At 38.2% G+C, this 26,993-nt stretch overlaps 1 protein-coding gene and 1 long non-coding RNA gene across 2 annotated transcripts in view; one reads left to right on the forward strand and one right to left on the reverse strand.

Annotated features, from left to right (window-relative positions):
- LOC134359768 (nuclear receptor subfamily 6 group A member 1) overlaps positions 1-26,993 on the reverse strand; it is a 328,226-nt gene that overhangs the window by 198,555 nt on the left and 102,678 nt on the right. The gene's annotated exons all lie outside the window — the stretch shown is intronic.
- Positions 1,227-26,993, forward strand: part of LOC134359769 (uncharacterized) — a 118,925-nt gene continuing 93,158 nt past the window's right edge. Inside the window, exon 1 of the long non-coding RNA XR_010021201.1 lies at positions 1,227-2,485. This is a non-coding gene — a long non-coding RNA (uncharacterized LOC134359769). The remainder of the gene's footprint in view (positions 2,486-26,993) is intronic.

Below are 26,993 nucleotides of genomic sequence, written 5' to 3' on the forward strand. Positions count from 1 at the left end.
AATAAGTTAAAATAACTATATGTGGATTGTGGTTTTGTATTTAATGAGACAAATTCACAATCAAAATAACTGAATATGGCATGGTTCTTTGCTCATTTAAATTGAAATGAAATCAGTCATGTGTTCCGAAGAGTATATATAACCATATTAGTAAAGTTGAATATTTTGACTGTAAATGCAAATTCCATTACTGCTAGAGATCTGTGATCCATTTTCCCAATGTCCTAAAAACACCAGAACCAAATTCCTAAGTCCAATATTTCTGGCAAGCTAATAGAAGCCATGCTCAACTGTCTAGTATGATTGAATGCTATGTCACTGCACCTTGGAGGTTAAGATTATGAAGTCACTATATTGGTAGTTACATGCTAATTATGACATAAAATGAATATTTCAATCAAGAGACTGAAAAAAAGTTTTATTAAAAGTTCAACCAGCATACCCAAGATTTTGTGTATAATGCATGACTATTGCACATTTCTAGTATCAAATATTTCAAATAGGATGAAATTAACTACCCATGATGTAGCTACACATTCAAAGTTAAAATTAAATCTGTTTCATTCTTTAGTAAGAAACACAAGGATTACATGGAAATAACACTTTTCATTATGAATATCTAGCTGTCTTTGAAGAACGGCTCTTCTGAATGCTTTTTGCAAGTTAACAATATTTAAAACAACCCACATAAGCTTATTTATCACCCCAAACACTACCAAGTATGTTTCAAAAAATGTAATTTACACAAAACTATCCTCAGCACTAATTCAAATATTTATACTTTATACTTTACTTTATTGTCGCCAAACAATTAGTACTAGAACGTACAATCATCACAGCGATATTTGAATCTGCGCTTCACACTCCCTGGATTACAAATATTAAATATTAAAAATAGTTAAAATTAGTAAATATTAAAAATTTAAATTATAAATCATAAATAGAAAATAGAAAAATGGGAAGTAAGGTAGTGCAAAAAAACCGAGAGGCAGGTCCGGATATTTGGAGGGTACGGCCCAGATCCGGGTCAGGATCCGTTCAGCAGTCTTATCACAGTTGGAAAGAAGCTGTTCCCAAGTTTGGCCGTACGAGTCTTCAAGCTCCTGAACCTTCTCCCGGAGGGAAGAGGGACAAAAAGTCTGTTGGCTGGGTGGGTCATGTCCTTAATTATCCTAGCAGCACTTCTCCGACAGCGTGCAGTGTAAAGTGAGTCTACGGACGGAAGATTGGTTTCTGTGATGTGATTCTGTGATTTTCAAAGTTTTTCTTTTAAAGTTCCTGCAAAATATTAATTTACCTTTGCAAAATAAAGGAAAGTATATTCTTCATCTTTCTGTGAAGTTTTTAAATCTGGGTTTTAAAGATTTTAAAAATATATTTTGCAGAAATTGTTCAATAGTGTTAGCTGAATAACTGGAAACATGAAAAACAATTTGAGAAAGGTATGTTTAATTTAAATTTGTTTCGTTAGGGAATAAAACTTTCATCCAAATGGATCAGTTAACATTGTAATTCTACTGAAAATTTAATTTGAAATTGGACAGCTTCACCCAGCAAAACTGAACTGACAAAACATCGCTTATGAATACCAATGTGCTTATCAGAAAAACGTGCCTGTAGTTTTTAGAAAACCCAATTGTGAAAGTTGTATTTGAAATCCAGAAAAGCATGGTTTTTGACTCTAGAAACAAAGCAATTTTCTCTTTTGAAGTCAACTTGCACAAATTCACAAGATCTTATTAAACAAAAGCTATTCATTTAAAACAATTTCACAAACGGAATCCAGCTACTAACTTTAAAACAAACTTTATATTCAAAAGACAGTGTTACTTCTAAAATGTAAAAGATAATTCATCTTTTTTCCTCCTCTAAAAATGTACCTTATTATATCCATACAGCATTCGTCTAAAGGAATGACAGCAAAGCCAAGTTTCTCCTTACTCATGCAGTACATTCCAGCAAGGGAGAAAATAATTACTTAAGAGCTTTCTATGACAATTGCTGGCAGCCAGACACCCAAACAGCCATCCCTATATAACAGTGTTTGAATGGTAAGGACTTCACGTCTCAATGATCATGGTCTGGCCCAATCAGGAGCCAGCCTCCAAACTGCCAGAGCTCAGCGAATGGTCTGTGTCCCAGCACCGCACATGACTAAATTTGCTCCTGTCCATCATTTGGGTCATATATAGTTCAATTCAGTGAAGCAGACAGGGGCTGTAAGGAAATCTGGAGCTGATCAATGCCTTGTCTGGGAGGCTCACAAGCTGCTGATATATGCTAGCAAAATTCATGCCTTAACTCTACCTCGGGCCACAGCACAAGCCAGCTGACAACAATAATTCCATTTTTTTTAAAAAAACTTAGTTTCAATTGTGGGGAAGTCGTCTTCCTTCCTACAGTAATTGCAACAATTTTGACAAAGATCCAACATTCTGCCTGACGTAATGCAAGTCGCTCCGAGAGTGGTCTCCCTCTCTGTTGGGTAAGATTTTTATTTGTTGTTACTAACCAGAAAAAAAAGGATGCAAAAGGTTATGCTGAGGAAGTGGGTTTTAAAATTATTTTGGTCGAATACTGTTGCTGTATCTGAAGTCCTGTTTCAGCACGTGCTCTTTTGTTCTGAGCTAAAGGACTCTTCGTACCACTTTTGGAAAAAATATGCACATGGAATGGATTAAGAATCATGATTTATTACTATGAAAATCGTTAAAGTTTTCTGCTTTCAAATTATAACTTTTAAAGAGTTTGCTACAGATACTTAATTTATCGCATAAACCTAGTGCTGTTTCTAACTCTTTATCTTCAAGTAACTAAACACTATTACTGCCTAAGGGTCTAGTGAAACAAATATAGACAGAGAGGAACTCAGCCAGACATGGACAAAGGCATAAGCCAAAACCAGACAGTCCAGGTCGCTCAATAGGCCATCAGTGGACGAGACAGGTCAGCCAGCTGCTGTGCAGAAAAAAATGGATGTGTGAGGTGCTCATGCATGAGCTTGACTTGCCTTGGAAAAAAGATTACTAGTTTCATTTACTTGTACTTTAAGAAATATGTATTTATAGTTTAAAAAGATATTTAAACTCAGAATGTAGTTAATACAGGAACACTGAAAATAGTGATAGTTTTTTTTTCCGCGGGGAGTGAAAAGGAATGTGTTGAGTGACAGGAAATACTCCATGCTTTTTTTTTTCTAAGTCGCGCCTGCTTTTGTCTAAAAGCTTTTAATCCGCACACTGCTACTCACAAAAGCTGTCTGAGTTTGAGACAAAAAAGGGAACATAAAAGATATGTCAAGCTTCTGCTGAGATACACATCGTAAAGCATAAAGAAAATTATACCAAAGTTCTTTTTTTAAACATTGCTATAGTGCCAGTTTTTCTATAATTATTCTAGGTGTACAAAAATATTCGTACACACGTTAAGTAGTAAACATAAATTACAAAAAATTGGATGCAGATTATCTTATAATTTAAAAGTAAAGATTCTCAGAAGTGAATTAAATAATAACATGAGTCTAGAGAAGCAAACATTTTCTTCTTCCAAGTCAATATTGCATAGAAAAAAAAGCTGGATGTTTGGGATACAGGACATTATTTTGGAACGACTCCGAGCACACATTAACGCTAGCCTATATTTGAAACAGTAAAGTCATTCAAGCATGCATTATTATTTTATAGCCTATCAGTAATTGCTTTGAAGTAATGGTGAATATGAAACTAAATTTTACATCAAGCCAAAGGGTTATTCAATATTTTGTTCTATGACTGAAATATGAAGAATATTATTTTACAGTTTTTAAAGAAACACAAATTAAAACAACTTCAACTGAGAATTGGAAGTAGTAAAAGCACTATCTATAAACGTACTACATAACATTGTATCACAGAAATGGGAATAGTTTTAAAATATTAGAACTGTCCATCAATAGAAATTTATCATCCCATTACTGTTTGATCAAAATGACAACATAATTCTTAATTTTTACTACAGTTGCTTAAAGGGCGAAATTATTTATAGACTACAAATTACTTTAGGTATTGAGTCAGTTTCCTACTATTTTTAGCATCTGTTTTAGCTGTCCTCAAAAATTTGCTGAGTTGTTATCAGATCAATAATAAAATTCTTAATAGGCTTTGGAAATAGAGTTGGAATGATCGTTTTTCACAAACCCTGGTGGAAGCAAATCTTAATTTGTTAAGAAGTTTTAAAATTGCTTAGAATTTTAATCTGTAATCTATGCTGCCAAACACAGCACATAGTGATTCTTTCTCCATCTTTCTCTACATCTTGTACATCTGAAAACTGTTAATCACATTTTTTGTTTTGTGTGTGTAAAACCTAGATGTACATTGAGTATCCAAATGCTTACACACAATACTAATGAAGTTTTAGATTGAGCAGTCCTAAACAGTTAAATAAGGAATTCTATCAAGGTGCCATAAATTGACCAGATTTATTTGCTGAACTGCCCCAGACCCTTCCACGACTCTGACTCCTTACCTGGATTTGAATACAAACCAGACAGCAATTCGCCAGATCCAGCCACCATTTGATTTGGTGGACAAAGGCGATTTGTTAGCACACAATTACAAGCACAGGAACACAAAAGTTGAAACAGGTTACCAAGCACATGCAGAGGGGTCTGCAACGAACAGGAAATGATCGTCTTTGATACATTAGTGTCAGCTCTAGAGTCACTAAAAACTATAACTATGTTATATTTGTTTCATGAGACAAGATTTTTTTCCATTTATAAAAATTATTATGGACGTAAAATTATGGAGTCCAAAGGAAAACAACATATTTAAGGAAGAGTGATTGAAAATAAAAGAACACCACTACACCAACTTCCAGTTTGGCTGGTGGTTTTTAAACTCCAAAGTTAGAAAACTTTTCAATCCCTCCTGCTACAATTTTCTTTCCAACCTCGTGCTACAGTAAAGTTCTACCAGTGGCAGCAGCTCTCTGGCACCAAACTTGTCATCCTACACGAGTTGCAACTGATATTCTACAATAGGGTCATCAGAGTTAAGCCTATTGATATTCTCATCCAACATCTAGATTAGTTTACTAAAGGATGGAGTATCATCATTTACATGCAGATTCAAGAGGGATTGTTATTTTAATAGCAAACAAGGTTAAGGAGTGTTAAAAATTATAAGAGGTTTTGATTGGGTAAATAGAGAAAAATATTGCAATTAGCAGGTATGATAAGCAGTTGTTTAAGATATTTGCAAAGCCTAGTGAAATGAAGAACATTTCTTTCCATAACAAATTGATCTGCTCAGTAATCCTCTGTCCAAACAATTGGTAAAAATCAAATGCGAAAGCAACCACGGAGATACAAAAACACAAAAATTGCAGGGGAAGAGCCAGGATGTGAAGCTGATTGGATAGCTCAAAGAGCTAGCATAATGGACAGCATGGCTTCCTCCTAAGAAGATTTTACACTACCTACAGAAATTATTAGATAACATGACATCACTACAACCTTGCTCATAACTCAATACAAACTACAGATCAAATCATGAAATTTCTTTCAATTACACAAGGCAGCACAAAGAGGTGGTCCTGGAATTTAAAAAAAAATCAACATATCAATGTTTCAGTTAATTAAAAAGCACAACCTCCATAATGGACTTTAAATAATGCTTTGATTTTAAGGGAAATCTTGCTATTACTACCATAATCAGAAATCAGTTATCGAGTAAATGGATCAACAAATTCTGCACCTTCAAATACGTAGTTAAATGTGAAATTCAGCTGACTTCCGAATTGTCCTGCTTCTCCAGAAGCTTCACTTTTAAAGCAACTTCCTCAGTAACCAAATATTTAGATACAGAGGAGACAAAGCAGCACAATTTATCCATTACACCCATTTAACATCTATTAGACAGACAAATTAAGGATGAGGTATACTTTATCAGATTAATTTTTGCTAAAGTCTCTGACATTTAAGATAGACTTGTATGTTATTCTTTCATATTATAATTGTTGGACACTTAAAAAGAAAAATAGTTTTTATAACTATATTTTCACATCTCAATCTCTTCTTTCGCTCTTTATTTTGTTACCAGCACGACTGTGCATTGAATTCAGTATTTTAACTTGCACTTCCTGAATTAGATTACGTAAGTGCCTATCTTTACAAAGACTCCTGTACCTTATAAAGTGGCCACTGAGTGTATGTTCATGGTCTTATGCAGCTGTAGCCCAGCACTTCAAGGTTCAACTTGTGTCTTCAGATGCTCTTCTGCGCACCACTGTTGTAACACATGGTTATCTGAGTTATTGTCGCCTTTGTGTCAGCTTGAACCAGTCTGGCCATTCTCCTCTGACCTTCTTCATTAACAAGGTGTTTTCACCCACAAAACTGCAGCTCACTGGATTTTTTTTTTGGTTTTTTTGCACTATTCCCAATAAGTCTAGAGACTGTTGTGCATGAAAATGCAAGGAGATCAGCAGTTTCTGAGATATTCAAACAACCCTGTATGGCACCAGCAATCATTCATTGTTCAAAGTCACTCAGATCACACTTGTTCCCCATTCTGATATTTGGTCTGAACAACAACTGAACCTCAACTACGTCCGCATGTTTTTATGAAATGAGTTGCTGCCACGATTGGTTGATTAGATTTTGCATTAACAAGCAGGTGTACCTAATAAACTAGCTTATTTCTGTAATTATAAAAGCCAATGATTAGCAAACTTAGTTCAGTAGTAGTGTTCCGACCTCTGTCAAATATAAAAACCTCTATTCTCAATATCTGGATTAATCAGTTAGTAGTCTAATACATTAATATTACTATCAAAAGTGTCTTATTTTGCATGTTAAACAAAAGACTCAAACTTTCCTGTGTTAATCACATTAAAATAGTTAGTCATCTCATTGATCTTTTTGGACTTTGCTGTGGACACATTGACTGCTATATTTCTGCACATTACAACACGATCTTAAAAACTTTCTAAGAATATAATAGGAACAGAGTTCAATTCAGAGTAACATGAGCAGCATACTTAGACTTACAAGTGGTGCAAACCTGAACAGAGAACAAGAAATACAGCCAATTAAGTATTTTTAAAGCTTAATCATTATTATAATATGTAGAAATGTCTACACAGGAATATCCTCATGAATAGTAAGATAATAAGCAGTTATCAGTTAAGTTATTACTGTGACAGGCTTTTCTTTTTAGAAGTTTAGCAAACTAGATTATGCCTGTACACTCATTTTCTAAATCACATCTGCTGATCCAGCAGTGATTCTGTTGCAACACCGAGCTAAGTTTATTGGAATCTTCTGCTCCTTCATTGCCTGATAGCCCTGCTAATGGTATCCTGCCAGAACCAACCTGGATACATGCACTCAATGTGTGGGGCTGGGCAGATGCACGTCTATGCGTCACAAAATTCCTAAGTATTGCAATCTTATATATTCACCATACACTACATTTCATTCCTAATTCTAGTATAACACCTTATTTGATATTACACTCCTCCAGTTTATACAGGGCATAACTTGAAAGTTTTAAAAGCAGCAATGAACCCAATCTTGTCAATAACCCGAAGTGGAGGTCAGGTTACAAATGCACCACATTTGTATTGACAGATTTGAACGTGATAACAATACCAGACTCAAAGTGGGAGTCAAAGATCAACACTAAAGCCAGACACTCTAAGTTGCCAGCAAAAAGACAAACTGCTAGAGGAACTCAGTAGGTCAGCCAGTGACTGTAGGCTATACATTTCCCTCCATAGATACAAGTCTGACCAACTGAGTTCTTCCAGTAGCCTGCTTCTTGCTCCAGATACAAGCATTTAGTCACTTGTGTCTCCTTTTAAAATAGTCTAACCAAATCCTGAAGCATTGAAAGTGAGAAAGAAGTGAAGCTACAAAATAACTATCATTTCTCGGTGTTACTTTATCACTGGCTGTCTTCACATCTCTTCTACATTTTAGTTTTTACAGGTGTACTTCTAAGAGGTGTGTAAAGATAATAGATGGATTTATTTCACCCTTAGCCAAAGCATAAAACATTCATTTGTTCTTTGCCACAGCTCACCTCAAGGACTTGCTCTCATTGAAATCTTCCAAATACACAAAACTCTATTTACTCCCGTATTGCACATTTCACCCACAAAACTCTTAGATCACAACTCATAATGTTAAAGTCTAAGTATTAATTTCAAACCAAAAACCTCATTGATAGCCCACAAATTTTATAGCCCACTTACTTCTGCAAGTTGTGTACATAACCACAAGACTCCACAAAGGTAATTTTTAATGATGAATGTTATATTTTCAAAGCTAGTTTGAAAGCTTACAATCATTTGCTGCATAGTTTTTCCTTAATATAGCAGATTATTGCTTATTTTGATATGGGCCAAATTCTCCCACTCCTCCCCATGGCATACTTAGTTTCCACCATCACTCCCAATATTCAAAACTGTCCATTTAAATAAGTGAAATTCTGGAGGAGACTACCACTTGCATCTGAAAACTTGCACTGCATTGTACAGCGCCTCTCCCATTTACTGACAGCCAGACTCCCTTCAAAAGAAGGGACCCAGATACAATGGAGGAAATCTCATGTTCTAAAGAACAGCCCTAATGCCCAAGAAAGCTGATTTACTTATTGATGTTACCCAAGAGAAAAAAATATTATACATTGCATAAGCCTGTTATCTCTTCACACAGTTTCACAAGATCTTATGATGCTGCAAGGTCTATTTAAGGTTCTGAGAAAAATAGAAATGGTTCTAGCCTTGTTCCCTTATCATTGCTTTCAGTGGCTTAAGTATTTTTTTCAGGGCATAAGTTCAACAATAACTAAAATAGATAGTCATTAGGATATCTGTCACCATTCATGTCACTTCCAGAATATTCCAAAGTGCAAGTTTCTACAATCAGGAATGACAGGAACTCTTAGTTTTTTTTTAAAGAAAGGGATGAGCAGTGAGGAGGACACTATAAGAGCACCCCTATGGAAATAGTTTAAAAGTAATTCACATATCACATTAAAACTTGCTTTACAAATCTTGGCTTGCAGTACATCTCACAAATGGTAAAACATGCATTAGAGGTGAAGAGCTCAGAAGCTCTTCAGGAAAGCTCAGAAAATCCCATCACACTATTACCATGCCATGTAGGTGATGGAAAGACTCAAGTCAGAAGACGCCAAAGGACCGGCATCAAATTCCCTGTATGTGTCCACATACTTGGCGATAATAAATGATTCTGATTCTGATTATTCACTGCAGGAAACCCAGTTTCTGCTCTGTTCTTGCGATATGTGGGTGTGTTCTTAATATATTTCTTTTAAAACAAAGGTACTTCCAAAATAGAATCCACCAAGATGTTATGATGTGTAACTAGTAGAGTTCAATTGTGACTTCAGGAGTTGTGTGAAATTTTCACATACACCCTGCAACTGTGAGAGTTTTCTCTCATTTTCTCCTACATCCCGAAGACATACAGGCTATTAGATTAATTGACACTGTAAATTGTTCCTACTGTTTAAGTGGCAGAATTTGGGATATCGATGAGAAAGTGGGAGAATATTGTGTACAGTTTTGGTCCGCCTGTTAAAAGGAGAGGGTGCAGAAGAGATTTATGAGGATGCTTCCTGGTCCAGAGGGGAAGTTAAAGGAACAAGTTGGCCACAGTGAATTGTTATTGTTTGGAGCATATAAGAATGAGAGGCGGCCACATAGAAGTTTATAAAATCATGAGGGGTATGAATAACGTGGACAGTAATCTTTTCCCCTGTGTTTGAAAGTCCAAAACTAGAAGGCACAGATACAAGATAAGAAGGGGGAGATTTAAAGGAGACCCAAGAGGTAAATTCTATGCAGAGAGGCTACTGGGTGCTATGAGTTGGCAGAGGAAGTGGTCAATGCAGGTACAATTGAAACATTTAAGAGGCATTTGGTTAAGCTCGTGAAGGAGAGGGGCTTGGAAGGCAACTGGGACTAACAGGCAAGATACTGTGGTCGGCATGAACCAGTTGGGTCAAAGGGTCTATTTCCATGCTGTATTACTTTATGACTGGGATTAATAAAGGATTAGTGTAAAATGGATGGTTGGCATAGACTCAGTGGATCAAAAGGCCTGTTAGTCTCCATGACTGAATAAGTTTATTTCTCCTCCCAATAATAGTATCATAATAAGCAATTTATTTGAAACATCTGCATTGCTTTTTAAAATGGAAACATCAAATTCAATTAAAAGCTACTTCAAAATGTGAAATCAAATCACAAACAAGAGAAAATCTGCACATGCTGGAAATCCAAGCAACACACACAAAATGCTGGAGGAACTCAGCAGGCCAGGTAGCATCTATAGAAAAAAAGGTACAGTCAACATTTTGGGCCAAGACCCTTCAGCAGGACTGGAAAAAAAAGACGAGGAGTAGATTTTAAATGTGGGGGAGGGGAGAGAGAAACACAAAGTGATAGGTGAAACCTGGAGGGGTTGGAATGAAGTGAAGAACTAAGAAGTTGATTGGTGAAAGAAATACAGGCTGGAGAAGGGGAAGTCCAATAGGACAGAACAGGAGGCCATGGAAGAAGGAAAAGGGGGGAGGAGCACCGAGGAGGGAGGGGGGAAGCGACGAAGTTGGGGAGGGGGGGGAGAAGGAGCGACAAAGTTGCGGGGGGTGGGTGCATTACTGGAAGTTTGATAAATCAATGTCCATGCCATCAGGTTGGAGGGTACCCAGATGACATAATGGAATGGGAAGTGGAATTAAAATGGGTGGCCACTGGGAGATCATATGCACCTACGCTCCGTCCACCAGAAGTGGGATCTTCCCATTCCACTATGTCAATCCATGGCCTCCTCTACTGTTGCAATGAGGCCACACTCATGTTGGAGGAACACCCCCTTATATTCCGTCTGAGTAGCCTCCAATCTGATGGCATGAACATCAATTTCTCAAACTTCCAGTAATGCCTCCCCCTTTACCATTCCCTTTTTCCCCTCTTACCTCATCTCCCTGCTTGCCCATTGCCTCCCTCTGGTGCTCCTCTCCCTTTTTTTTCTTCCACGGCCTTCTGTTCTGTCCTATCAGACTCCCCCTTCTCCAGCCTGTATTTCTTTCACCAATCAACTTCTTAGTTCTTCACTTCATCCACCCCCCCCCCAGTTTCACCTATCGCCTTGTTTCTCTCTCCCCACCCCCACCTTTTAAATCTACTCATCTTTTTTTCTCTCCAGTCCTACTGAAGGATCTTGACCCGAAATGTCAGTTGTACAGTCGGCCCTCCGTATCCGTGGATTCAACCAACTGCGGATCGAAAATATTTGAAAAGAATTCCAGAAAGTTCCAAAACGCAAAACTTGAATTTGCTGCGTGCCGAGCACTACGCTGAATCCACACAAATGAAGTGATGTGTAGGCATATCCTGCTGTAGCCTCCCGCCATTTCACAGATCCTCAGTCAATCTCCAGCACGCATTGTTTGAGCATTGTTCACCTCGCGTCTCGTTCGTTCACTACTTTGTGTTGTGAGTGAGATGAAGGAGTTTAAGGCTAGTAAGGGATGGCTGGCTAGCTATGTAAAGCGCTACAGCCTCAAGAACTTAAAGATCATGGGAGAATCGGCACCGGATGATGCCGAGGCAGCATCAGCGTTCCAAGAAGAGCTACGATGGTTGCGTCTGTACTGAACACGTACAGACTTTTTTTCTTGTCATTATTCCCTCAACAATACAGTATAACAACTACTTACCTAACATTTACATTGTATTAGGTATTATAAGTAATCTAGAGATGATTTAAAGTATACAGGAGGATGTGCGTAAGTTATATGCAAATACTATGCCGTTTTATATACGGGACTTCAGCATCCGTGGAATTTGGTATCCGCGGGGGGGGGGGGGGTCCCGGAACCAATCCCCCGCAGATACTGAGGGACGACTGTACTTCTTTTTTCCATAGATGTTGCCTGGCCTGCTGAGTTCCTCCAGCATTTTGTGTGTGTTGCTTCAAAATGTGAAAGTTAGCTTCTATCATTGTAATCTCCATTAGTTTTAAAATAGGGTAAAATAAGTGTGTTACTTGCACATTATATTTACAGTAATTTTATATACACCCGGAAAGTCATTATGCGATTTAAAGAGTATTGGTATAAAGACATCTGCTGTACACATTAATGCCTGGTGTTATAAATTACATAGCTTTAACCAGTTTAGCAAATTATAAGTATCAAACATTGCCATTTTAGTACACAAGTTGCAGTGTTCTTTGTGACTGAGTGTAATGGCTATATTCAAGCTGATTTGTAATGTACCATGCAAATCACTAATAGCACTGTAGTCACAACTTAATGACTGTAATTACACAGCAATATAAAGTAAACAAAAATATACTTTTTTCATACTTTAATACTTGAACGTATAGATGGGCTCATGTAGTTTTCTAATTCAGCCTTCTCCCCTTATTTGCCCCAATAAGTTTTTTTGCTTTGCCACAGCAAAATGTAATCAAAATAAGTTAGCACCAGTAGTAATATATTTCCGTGTATTTAGTGCACTTAATGTCAGAAATTGCAGGCTGAGAGCAGCAAATATCCAAATGTGCTCATGACAAATTAATAATATTAAAAATATTATTTTTAAATAACAAAATTAAAACTAAATTACATGAATGCATTTTAAGACAAATTAGTTAAATGTTTTTATTTTCTAAAGAGCTGCTACTGGCCCAATGACTGACAGCCTGACATAATGCAAAATGTTATGATCATTGCTCAAGAGGCATACTTGTAATATTGTTAATTTTTCTGATTCAATTAATTTTAACCTGTAAATGCAAATGGACTGGTTTCTAATAGTAGCTCCCCAGTAGGGAAATCCATGGCGTTACTCTTTCAATGGTTCAGGTTTCAAGTTAAATGGTTATTCAACCACCAATTTACAAAAAAGTGACATAATTTAGAGAAGCTGTATGCTGTCCAGATGTGACACAGATGTAACTACAAAATACAGAGTACATACTGTATCAGAACAACAAAATTCCTTCAGGATTCAAAAGTAGCTTTTTTATTTGAATCCTTATGACAAGAAATATTGCATAAAATGCACTATTATTCATAAAACATTATTCAGACCACACTATGGCCTCTTCTTTTAATCGCAAATCTTTATATTCACTGTAGTTTGCCACACTTAAAAGTTTGGTGATACAATTCAATGTTGCTGCAGGCTGCAACAAGATATAATTAAAGTAGAATTAAGCAGGTTAAGTAGGATGGGAGGTGGGTATGTGAGAACTTTCATTCCCAGTTGAAGCAAAAGAAATGCTGTTGAGATGAGGAGGGTGCTCAGAAATATTTTAGCAAGGAATGCTGGAGGGCACCCAGGAGAATGAGCAAGTGTTAACGGAAGGAAATGGCAGAGCAGTCAGTGGAAATTCATCTGCCCTATATGTCACTAGTCAGTATGGAAAAGCAATGTCAGGACTTTTTCCTGTCAAGCAAGGTCATAGGTTACCTTCCAGGAATGTGTAGCACCTCTGTACCTTACAGTGACCTTCCTTTGAGTATTAAAAGTCAATGTTTACATTAACACTTGGGTGTTACTTAATAAAAAATGACAGAAGAACATTTACATGCCTCCAATCCCCATACCCACCTCACTCCCCCACAACACAGAAAGGAGAGAAAAATCAAATTCCTCCCATGTGCAAGAGCATACATGCAACTGCAAAAAGCAAGATGTCAGCCAAGCTTCCAGTGTAATAATTAATCACTTAATACTGATTATTAACTGAACAAATGTTAAAAAACTCATTATTGCATCCTGGATCCTATTTCTTACTACAGCTTCTACTTTACTTTATTGTCCCCAAACAATTGAGCATACAATCATCACAGCAATATTTGATTCTGTGCTTCGCACTCCCTGGAGTACAAATCGATAGTAAATATTAAAAATTTAAATTATAAATCATAAAAAGAAAATAGAAAAGGGAAAGTAAGGTAGTGCAAAAAAAAACTGAGAGGCAGGTCCGGATATTTGGAGGGTACGGACCAGATCTATCGAGTTTTTTAAATTCTTTCCAAAGACATATTTAAGTAGCTGGCACAAGAATTGACATAACAATTTTAACATTCAGTAATCATGCCCAAACTTATTTACCCTTCTTGCATTTCTGTTGCGAAACAGACCTATTCCACTTAATAGCAGTCTACTATGTATATTATGCCATAAGGGGAGCAACTTCTGGGGTACTGTATGAAAAACAATTAGTAGACCAGCACAGTGAAGCATTACCATGACAACTGTAATACCGGAACTGTTGCCATGCTGCCCAAACATTAACCTCACTCAGTTCAAATTTTGATTTGATGATGCTAGATTACTAATTTGTCATCAACTACCAGTACACCTAAATTGCATTTTAGATAGTAATGATCAATATTTTAATTCTAAGAACGTTGAGGATGAAACATCATTTCAAACCAGAACTAATGAGAATTATTGCTGAATTAGCATTTGTAATCTAAATCATAATTTTTAAAGATTTTTCAATTTTAATTCTATTCAGGGAGAAGGGAGGAAAGAGACCAAACACAGGAGATTTTGCAGATAGTGGAAATCCAGGGCAATACACACAAAATTTCTGGAGGTACTCATCAGGGCAGACAGTATATATGGAAACGAATGAACAGTAAACATTTTGGGATTGGAAAGGGACCAAAATAGTATTTTCATGTCTGTGACATTCACAACTTCATGGAAAATTATGCTTCAAATCCAAGGTTGTTATAACGTGGAGTTTCTTGGCATATGTCCTCAGAGAATCTCTTGTTTGTCCAAATTTATGACCAACTGGCATGAATATTTTTGGAGATATAAAGCATAGTAAATGTGAAGTAGCCTAAATAATTAAATTAGGACCTTCAACAATATCACACCAATCAGAATGCACTAACTACTGGTGTTCAATTATCTAAAATTGACTCTGGCAGTTAGCAAAGTCAAATGGTAGATAGAAGATTCAGTGTCTTGGGCTTCCACAAAACGGTCAGGTCTTCTGTTTTCACAATATTAAGTGATTTAAACTTAAATGAAGAGATGATTGGAAAATTTGCAAACAAAACAAAAAACGTCTGCAGCCTGCAAGATAGGTGGATATTAAAACAGCAGGTAGAATTTAGTTTGGTAAGCTCGGGGAAGGATGAGGAGGCCAATCAATGGGTGAAAAACACAATAAGTTGAACAAGTGTAAAAAAAAACAGAAGGAATATTGTATATGTCCACAGAATGTAGGCAGGTAGTTAACTCAATTTTATTCACTGGATAAGGCAAAAAAACAAAGGCAACACAGAGTGATGGAGTACCTCAGCAAGACAGGCAGCATCTATGAACAGAAATAAATAGTCGATGTCTCAGCCACAAAACTTAAGACTCTTTATTCCTTTCCATAGTTGCTGCCTTATTTGAGTTCCTCCAACACTTTGTGCTGCTCCAGAATTCTAGCATCTGCAAAATCTCTGGTGCTTAAAACAAGGGCAAGGAGTTCTTGCAAAAAGATTTTTTTTAAATTAGCTAAGCCACAGCTGGCATACAGCATATAATTATGCTCACTCAATTACTGGAAGTATAGTAGCAGTAAACACAATTAGGGGATATTTACAAGGATGTCATCAGGGACAGACTGTTGTCTTTACAAAAGAGAAGGCAGAGCAGAGAATCAACTTGGGCTTATAAAATTATGAGGTGAAGAGAGAAATTCTATTTCTCTTAGTGGAGACGTTAATGTTAGGTAACAGATAAATGGATTAAAACACTTTTTGTAAAACTATTTTCTCCTTAAAGTTTACTACAGGTCAGATACTCATAACCTGGATAGTGTGGTTGAGACAAGCTGTGATCACATTTCGCGCTTCTAATCAGAATTTAAAGCAAATTTCTCTATATTACAGAATTCTCAGTGTGGAAAGTATGTGTAATTCAGTCATTCCACTGTTCATAAACTGAATGTTTATCTCATACCCATTAGCAACAACAAAACATTGCTTGAGTTATCCTTGGATCTTCATTGCACTATGATTCCTTGGCAGTTTTGGGCAGTCCCTAGTGCTTCAGCTGAGCATGATTCAGAAACTTCTTCACCCCTCTCACAGAATGCTCAAATTCAATGTGTAGCATTCTATCAAAATACACTCCTAAAGCTGAAAAAGCAAACAGAACAATTTGAAAGTGTCACTTTTGCCTGTGAGGAGTAAGAAATTCTGTCTTCATACTTGCCTCAGTTCAACAGATTTTTAAATCCCTTCAGAGAACTAATTACTGTAAAATAAAGTTTATAAAAGGGGAAAAGCACATTTGTCTATTTGTCATAGACTCATACAGCAAGGAAACAGGGCAATTGGCTCATGATATCCAAAATGACAATTGAGAATCTATCCATTGTAAGCCCATCTTTCAGCATCATAGCTTTCTATGCCACGAGATTTAACTGTTTCTCCAGACATTGTTTAAATGCCATCAGGGACTCTGCTTTCACCTCTCTCCCCAGAAGTGCATTCACCACTCTCTGGGAGAAGGTGGTCACCTTCAAACCCCCTCCAAATCTCTTTCCTATTCCTCTAAATCAATATTTTCTACTTTAATTAACTTATAATAGGTGGGAAAAGTTTTCATAAGACCATAAAACATAAGAGCAGAATTAGGCTATCTGGCCCATCGAGTCTGCTTTGCCATTCAATCATGGCCAATCTTTTTTTAAAAAATCTCCTCCTCAACCTCAGTTCCCAGCCTTCTTCCTATAAACTTTGATGGTATGTCCAATCAAGAACCTATCAACCTCTGCCTTAAATGCTCCCAACGACCTGGCATCCACATGTGCAAGTGGCAACAAATTTCACAAATTCACCACCCTTTGGTTAAAGAAATTTCTCCACATCCATGTTGAAAGGGCGCCCCTCCATCCTGCGGCTGTGCCCTCTTGTCCTAGACTCTCCCACCATGGGAAACATCCTTTCCACATCTACTCTGTCTATGCCTTTCAACATCCGAAAGGTTTCAACGAGATGCCCTTTTATCCTTCTGAATTCCAGCGAGTGCAGACCCAAAACCATCGAACATTCCTCATATGATAACCCTTTCATTCCTAGAATCATCCTTGTGAGCTTCTTCTAGACCCTCTCCAATGCCAGCACATCTCTTCTAAGATGAGGGGCCCAAAACTGTTCACAATACTCAAGGTGAGGCCTCACTGGTGCCTTACAAAGTCTTAGCATTATATCCTTGCTCTAGTATTCTAGACCTCTTGAAATGAATGCTAACACGGCATTTGCCTTCCTCACCACCGACTCAACCTGCAAGTTAACCTTCAGGGTGTTCTGCACAAGGACTCCCAAGTCCCTTTGTGTCCTTGATTTTTGGATTTTCTCCCCGTTTAGAAAAAAGTCCACACATTTATTTCTACTACCAAAGTGCATGACCATGCATTTTCCAACATTGTATTTCATTTGCCACTTTCTTGTCCATTCTCCTAATCTGTCTGTCCTCCTGCATCCTACCTGTTTCCTCAACACTACCTGTCCCTCCACCAATCTTCATATCATCTGCAAACTTGGCAACAAAGCCATCTACTCCATCACCTAAATCATTTACATACAGCATAAAAAGAAGTGGTCCCAACAATGACCCTTACGGAACACCACTAGTCACTGGCAGCCAACCAGAAATGGATCCTTTTATTCCCACTCACTGCCTCCTACCAATCTGCCAATACTCTAACCATGTTAGTAACTTTCCTGTAATACCACGGGCTCTTAACTTGGTAAGCAGCCTCATGTGTGGCACCTTGTCAAAGGCCTTCTGAAAGTCCAAATCTACAATAACCACTGCATCCCCTTTATCTATCCTACTTGTAATCTCTTCAAAGAACTCCAACAGGTTCGTCAGGCAGGATTTTCCCTGAAGGAAACCACTCTGACTTTGTACTATCTTGTCCTGTGTCACCAAGTACTCCATTACCTCATCCTTAACAATTGACTCCAACATCTTCCCAACCACTGAGGTCAGGCTAACTGGTCCATAACTTCCTTTCAGCTGCCTTCTTCCTTTCTCAGAGTGGAGTAACGTTTGCACTTTTCCAATCCTCTAACACCATGCCAGAATTCAATGATACCTAAAAGATCATTTCTAATGCCACCACAATCTCTAACGCTACCTCTTTCAGAACCCTAGGGTGCAGTTCATCTGGTCAGGTGACTTATGTACCTTTAGGTCTTTCAGCTTTTTCAGCACCTTCTCTCTTCTAATAGTAAATGCACCCACTTCTCTTGTTCATATACTACAACATCAGGCATACTGCTCCTGTGTTCCACAGTGAAGACTGATGCAAAATACTAATTTAGTTCATCAGCCATCTCCTTGACATCATTTCTCCTGCCTCATTTTCTAGTATTCCTATATCTACTCTCATTTCTCTTTTATTTTTAAACATACTTGAAAATTTTTTCTATCCACTTTGATATTATTTGCTAGCTTGCTTTCATATTTCATCTTTTCCCTACTAATGATCTTTTTTTTAAGTTGCTCTCTGTAGGTTTTTAAAAGCTTCCCAATCTTCCCACTAATTTTTGCTTCATTGTATGCCCTTTCTTTAGCTTTTACAATAGCTTTGACTTCCCTTGTCAGCCATGGTTGTACTATTTGAGTATTTCTTCATTTTTGGAATATGCATGTCCTGCACCTCCCTCATTTTTCCCAGAAACATACATGCCATTACTGCTCTGCTGACATCCCTGCCAGCAGCTAAATTTTCTTTGGAAGGTGTAATTTCCCGCAGCCTACTGTATCTATAAACACAAGAGATCCTACCGATGCTGGAAATCCAGAATAACGCATACAAAATGCTGGAGGAACTCAGTTATGGAAAGAAACAGAGTCAGCATTTGGGTTGAGACTCTTTATCATGACTGGACCTGAAGAAGAGTCTTGATGAAGGGTCTTAGTCTAAAATTCCGACTGTTTATTCATTTCCATAAATGTTGCTTGATCCTCATTTTGTATGTCCTATTGTAACTATATTCCTCCTAATTTTATATTCCTCATCTATGTACCCTCTTAACTTTCTCTCTATGGAGAGAAAAAAAAACTAGCCTCTCTAGTCTCATAACTGAAATGCTTCATCCTGGTGAATCTCATCTGGGTCCACTGCAGCATTATAGTATAGTATGTGCTGACCACAACTTCATGTAGATTTTCAGTTGAGGTCTCACTAGTAGCTCATAACTCATTAAAATTGCATCACACAAAACTGGTTAAATTTTCACTTGACCCAGTTTAGAATGAAAAATGAAAGGAAAATTCAGAGTAAGTAAGACATGTTTTTAAAAATTGAGTGATTAAGAGAAATTAAATAGCAAGCTTGGGTTCATAGCAGACAGATAAACATTTTTTTCCATTAAAATGATTGTTCATGTTTGTGTTATTTTTGCACTGCCAATTGGTCACAGCATTTCAACAACACATGCATTGAGCTTCCCAGTATTAACATTTGCAAAGTTAAGCTAGTGTAAATGGAATCCATTTGCTTCAAACACATTCTACCTCTATTAACAGATCAGCTCCAATAAAATACAGGGAAGAATTTATAGCTCTAATAGACTGCATATTAAGTTTAAGCCTTTCCTTAACAGGAGGTAATTATTTTTTCTTCTGCTCATTGAATACCAGGGTCAAAGATTTAAGAATCTGGATTAAAATGCCAGGACTCTAGCAAAGGTCAGCTGTTGCTCTACCCTAGATTTATAATAGACCATAGGTTCAGGAGTAGGCCATTCAGCCCTTCAAGCCAGCACCGCCATTCACTGTGATCATGGCTGATCATCCACAATCAGTACCCCGCTCCTGCCTTCTCCCCATATCCTTTGACTCCACTATCTTTAAAGCTCTATCTAATTATTTCTTGAAAGAATCCAGAGAATTGGCCTCCACTGCCTTCTGAGACAGAGCCACAACTCTGGGTGAAAAAATTTTTCCTCAACTCCATTCTAAATGGCCTACCCCTTATTCTTAAACTGTGGCCTCTGGTTCTGGACTCCCCCCAACATCAGGAACATGTTTCCTGCCTCTTGCGTGTCCAATCCCTTAATAATCTTTTATGTTTCAATCGGATCCCCTCTCATCCTTCTAAATTCCAGTGTATACCAGCCCAGTCGCTCCAATCTTTCAACATATGACAGTCTCGCCATCCTGGGAATCAACCTCGTGAACCTACGCTGCACTCCCTCAATAGTAAGAATGTCCTTCCTCAAATTTGGAGACCAAAACTGTACACAATATTCCAGGTGGGGTCTCACCAGGGCCCTGTACAACTGCAGAAGCACCTCTTTGCTCCTATACTCAACTCTCCTTGTTATGAAGGCCAACATGCTATTAGCTTTCTTCACTGTCTGCTGTACCTGCATGCTTACTTTCAGTGACTGATGAACTAGGACACCTAGATCTCGTTGTACTTCCCCTTTTCCTAACTTGACACCATTCATTTCTAGGTTTTTATTCTCTTTTGTGTGCAAAGTGCTAAAATAATCACACTGCTACATTTTCTTATAATAATAAACAGAAGCTTTGACTTACAAAGTATTTCATATACAGGTTTCCTCTGCTATCCAAAGGTAGAGCATTCCTATGAAACAGCTCGTAAGCCAGAATGTCGTAAAGTAAATAAGCAATTACCATTTATTAATATGGGAAAAATTTTAGAGCGTGCCCAGACCCAAAAAATAACCTACAAAATCATGCCAAATAACACATAAAACCTACAATAACAGTAACATATAGTAAAAGCAGGAATGATATGATAAATACACAGCCTATATAAAGTAGAAATACTTTCCTGCAGCATTGTCTAGCGCAGCGAAAATCTCGCGAAAGCGCTCTCGGCAGAAACACTCTCTCCAGTAACCTTTAAGCTATGAAGCTGCCAAATCATACCAAATAACACATAAAAATATACAAACTATATAAAATAGAAATAATGTATGTACAGTGTAGTTTCACTTACCGGAATCAGGAAGACTCCAATAAATTGCAGTTTCGTCACAGTTAAACACTTGCTTATACGAATAACCACCTGACGCAATCAGCAATCACCTCTGATCTGGGCCAACATTTACGTGCTGGGCGGCACCTAATTAATTAGCTTGTTTATTTCGGCTTCTTTCTTAAAGATGTGCTGAGTGCATCCCGATTATCACTGCACCGCTGCATTTTCGCGGGCAATGTATTGGTCCGCAGCCCGGAGGTTGGGGACCACTGCTTAAACTATAACGCTGCCCTCGCCTCCCAAACCAATCAAACCATCCATGACCACCTTTAAATTCCACTTTCGCAACACTTTCATCACCATCGTCCAGTACTTTCTGTTTCAGCTTATTAAAAAGACTGACTGATTTCTCCTTAAGTATAAGAAAACTTAACGGAACACAGACAATAGACTTTCTATTATTGGATGCCGACTAAGAGAGACCACTTTGCTACGAGCAGAACCAACAGTAACATCGGCGGCTTTCAAAATTCTTTCTCCCTGCGTATAAATAGTGCAAATGGTGGACGCAGGCAATTTCAATGCGCGGAGAATGTGCTTACTTCGTTCACCACGATCGAAATGCTTAATCACGTCTAGTTTTACGCCAAGTGTAACACCCTTACGAGCTCTTTTAGGCTTTTCGATACCTTAGAACTAATCTTGCTAACGGATGCACAAAATAAGTCAAGATAAAGCACGTGTTTAAGCAATGCTGGCTAGAATGTAGTTCCGCGGGAGGAGCTTGGCTGTTCGGGTACGTGCTGCCTTTTTTCGTAACAGTGAAAACACCTTCTGTTAGCAAAACAGGTAACTAATGTAGGTCTTTCGTAACAGCAAGGTGTCGTAAAGTGAACATTCAGAAAACGGGGGATTGTAAAGTAATTCATCTAAATATAACAGTAGATGTACTTGTTTATCAATAAGACCTCAAAGCATTATTGAACAAATATATGCATTCTTCTGGAAGGAAAGTTAAAAATCTAAATCAAATGCAAAAGCAATCAATCTAAATTAAGATATAATACTTAGCCTTCTGAAATGTTTACCTCCTCATGCTATAATCACAGGCTTCTCTAAATTCACTTTGTCCTTTCTAAACAACTTCTATTAGCATTTTATATAAATTCAGTGACAGCTGCTTTACCATGGTACCCTTCATTGCCTCAGCCATAGATAAGGCTAATAGCTTGTATTCTTCTATGAACATATTTCTCTACCCACTTCCAATTCAAGTTGTTTGCACAAAGCTGGATATGTGTTACTAAGTCACTTGCAACTCCACTTTCAAAGCCCTAATCATCTATCATGTGGCACATGGAAATAATATTTGATATGCAGGCAGTGAAGAAATCTAATGGCATGTTGGCCTTCATAACAAGGGGAGTTGAGTATAGGAGCAAAGAGGTGCTTCTGCAGTTGTACAGGGCCCTGGTGAGACCCCACCTGGAGAATTGTGTGCAGTTTTGGTTTCCAAATTTGAGGAAGGACATTCTTGCTATTGAGGGAGTGCAGCGTAGGGTCACGAAGTTAATTCCCAGGATGGTGGGACTGTCATATGTTGAAAGATTGGAGCGACTGGGCTTGTTTACACTGGAATTTAGAAGGATGAGAGGGGATCTGATTGAAACATACAAGATTATTATGCGATTGGACACGCTAGAGGCAGGAAACATGTTCCCCATGGTGGGGGGAGTCCAGAACCAATGGAGTTAAGGAAAAATTTTTTCACACAGAGAGTTGTGGATCTGTGGAATGCTCTGCCTCAGAAGGCAGTGGAGGCCAATTCTCTGGATTCTTTCAAGGAAGAGTTAGATAGAGCTTTAAAGATAGTGGAGTCAAGGGATATGGGAAGAAGGCAGGAGCGGGGTACTGATTGTGGATGATCAGCCATGATCACAATGAAGGGTGGTGCTGGCTCGAAGGGCTGAATGGCCTACTCCTGCACCTATTGTCTATTATAAATCTATTATATGTGCACCCTTCATCTCTATGTTTTTATCCTGATCAAAACCTATCTCACATCCCAATCTTGTACCTAGTAAAGCTTAACCTACATTTTCTCAAATCTAATGAATGCTACCTTCATGCATCACATCTGTCACTACCGCATCAGGCTTCCTATATCAAACTATTCACTTTTTCAAAAGCACCCTGGAGAGGAAAAAACCCTTAGTTTCTGTTATCCATTATGAAGTAATTTTCATGTATTTTCGAGTCAATTATAAAAGCTGAAATTACGACACATCTGGATAGCAGTAACAGGATCGGTCCGAGTCAGCATGGATTTACGAAGGGGAAATCGTGCTTGACTAATCTTCTGGAATTTTAGGATGTAACTATGAAAATGGACAAGGGAGAGCCAGTGGATGTAGTGTACCTGGACTTTCAGAAAGCCTTTGAGAAAGTCCCACATAGGAGATTAGTGGGCAAAATTACAGCACATGGTATTGGGGATTGGATTGAAAATTGGCTGGCTGACAGAAAACAAAGTAGCGATTAACGGGTCCCTTTCGGAATGGCAGCTGGTGACCAGTGGGGTACCACAGGGTTCAGTGCTGGGACCGCAGCTGTTTACAATATATATTAATGATTTAGATGAGGGAATTAAAAATAACATTAGCAAATTTGCCGATGACACAAAGCTGGGTGGCAGTGTGAAATGTGAGGATGATGTTATGAGAATGCAGGGTGACTTGGACAGGCTGGGTGAGTGGGCAGCTGCATGCAGATGCAGTTTAATGTGGATAAATGTGAGGTTATCCACTTTGGTGGTAAGAACAGGAAGGCAGATTATTATCTAAATGGAGTCAAGTTAGGAAAAGGGGAGGTACAACGAGATCTAGGTGTTCTTGTACATCAGTCACTGAAAGCAAGCATGCAAGTACAGCAGGCAGTGAAGAAAGCTAATGGCATGCTGGCCTTCATAACAACGGGAACTGAGTATAAGAGCAAAGAGGTCCTTCTGCAGCTGTACAGGGCCCTGGTGAGACCACACCTGGAGTCCTGTGTGCAGTTTTGGTCTCCAAATTTGAGGAAGGACATTCTTGCTATTGAGGGAGTGCAGCGTAGGTTCACAAAGTTAATTCCCGGGATGGCGGGACTGTCATATGTCAAAAGATTGGAGCGACTGGGCTTGTATACTCTGGAATTTAGAAGGCTGAGAGGGGATCTTATTGAAACATATAAGATTATTAAGGGATTGGACACGCTGGAGGCAGGAAGCATGTTCCTGCTGATGGTTGAGTCCAGAACCAGAGGCCACAGTTTAAGAATAAGAGGTAGGCCATTTAGAACGGAGTTGAGGAAATACTTTTTCACCCAGAGAGTGGTTGCTATATGGAATGCTCTGCCCCAGAAGGCTGTGGAGGCCAAGTCTCTGGATGCTTTCAAGAAAGAGATGGATAGAGCTCTTAAAGGTAGCAGAATCAAACGTTATGGGGATAAGGCAGTAACTGGATACTAATTGTGGATGATCAGCCATGATCATACTGAATGGCGGTGCTGGCTCGAAGGGCCGAATGGCCTACTCCTGCACCTATTGTCTATTGTCTATAAATCCACAATGTTCAAAGCTGTCATGACAAGAGATGAAAATTAACCATTCAGCTGCCTCAAGTCAATATTTCTCAGCTGTCTCTGTATTTCAGAGCCCTTAAATAAATTCTGTTATACATTACTAATTTCTTCTCCTGGAGACTTCATAAATCTCATTCTCATGAAACTACTCAAATACTGGCCATTACAGTCACTGGTTAATGATATAGTTCTCTCCTCAGTAAGTTAGCTGAGGTTAAAGTTCACAGAATTAGAGGCAAATAGTTCACTTGATTAGGAAGCTGACTCAGTGGCAGGTAACAGCATGTGAGAATAATAAGTATTCAAATTCCATGGATATAACTAAAAGTGTCCTGCATATATTAATACTGGGCCACATCCATTAACAGTATTTAAAGCAACTAATGGTTTTATGGACAGAATGCCACAGGTTAATTTTGCCTTGACACAATCACAGGCCGCATTTCAAAAGCATAGATGGAATCAAAAAAACTTAAAGAAGTGGCAGAGTAATTAAATAGCTGTTTTCACTAATGGAGGCACAAATAACTTCCTAGAAATGTTAGAGAAACAGAGACTAATGAAGGAGAAAAACTGAAGGAAATTAGTATTAGTAAAGTAAAAGTGCTGGACAAATAATTAGGATTGAATCCCCAAGGTAGTGATGATCTGCATCCTGGGCTACTAAAAAGTAGTCTGGTGGTCCTGGCATGGATGCTACATAACCTGATGGGAGTGGGACAAACAGTCCATGAGCAGGGTGGGTGGGATCCTTCATGATGTTGCTGACTTCTTTTCAGCACCTTTCTGTATATAATGTTCTTGATAGCGGGTAAGCTGGTGGTGATGATGGGTTGGGTAGTTTTCACTACCCATTGTAGAGCCCTCATGTCCGTCACATTGCAGCACCTGTACCATGCAGTGATACAGCACGTTAGGATGCTTTCTATCATGCATCTGCAGAAAGACACGAGTATTGATGTGCATACACCAACTTCCTTCAATATACTCAGAAAATAGAGGCACTGGTGACTTTTCTTGATTGTGCAGGATGTTTTCTGGGACCATGAGAGGTTGTGCAAGATGTGCACTCCCAGGAGTTTGAAACTGCTCTCTGTTTCCATCACTGTGTGCCAATATAAAGAGGGTTGTGAGTTGTGCAAGTTCTCCCAAAGTTGATAACCATCTCCTTTGCTGTGTTGACACTAAGGAAGAGGTTATTTGCCTGGCACCAGGCCTTGAACACCTTCACTTCCTGTCTGTAGGCCATTGCATCATTGTTGGTGATAAGCTCCACTACTGTTGTGTCATTAGCACAATTGACAATGAGATTACTTGGGTGTTGGGCTGTGCAGTCATGCAGGAACTCAGCACATACCCCTAGGGTGCACCTGTGTTGAGGATGATGGGGAGAGAGCAACAGTTGTGCATCCTGACCATCTGAGGTCTGTTGGTTAGAAAGTCCAACACCCAGTTGCACTGTGGTGTATTTAGACCGAGGAGATGAATGCCACACTGAAATCCAGAAACACCATGGTGAATCAGAATTTATTGAAGAGGATGGAAAGAACTTTCAAGATGATTTAAATGAGGCAGCAAATGCATGCCAGATTGAGCAGGTAGAGAAAGTAATTGAAGTTAATAGAATGCTGGCTAAGAATAAGGAGTAAAAATTAGTCATAAAAAGCTCAGCCTATATCTTTATCTGCCATTCACAATGGAAATGCAAATTGATCTGGTACAAAGATACTTTAACATCAAGAATTAATGATTCTTAATTCTTGAGAATTAAGTAGGAGGGTCTACAAAAACTCTATTTATCCCATCAATGTCCATTTGTACCTTCCTTATAACCCCTTCAGAGCTTGTATTCTGACCCATCTATCAACAAATTCAGCAACTACACCTTTAGCACTTGTTCTGCAAAAGTTGAAGCCCCAACACTGATGACTGTAACACACTCATTACATCTTGCCAGGAAATACACATTTATGCCTATTCTCAATTTACATTAGCTAATCAACCTTCTACCTGCACCAATACGTAATGCCCTAAACCAAAACTTTATTTTTCTATAATAACCTTTGTCTTCAGGAAAATCAGTAACTTCCTTCGAATTTGAGTGTTTTGCAATTATTCATAATCAACTTTAATTTCCACTAATTGCAACTGTAAAGTTCTTTTAGTAAGATCTTGAATACTCCTGTAGATTTTTTGCATTTTGGTTTGATTAACAAGATTAACTGTTTTGCATTAATTTAATTCAGCAGCAACATAACAGGTTGAAGAATTAACTTACATGTCACCTTTTCTTTGACTACACTCTCTTAAGGGATCTCGTGCTGTATTTCTAATTTAAATGCACTATATAAATGTG

Source organism: Mobula hypostoma, chromosome 21 (assembly GCF_963921235.1).
Source record: "Mobula hypostoma chromosome 21, sMobHyp1.1, whole genome shotgun sequence".
In the NCBI taxonomy this organism is placed as follows: domain Eukaryota; kingdom Metazoa; phylum Chordata; class Chondrichthyes; order Myliobatiformes; family Myliobatidae; genus Mobula; species Mobula hypostoma.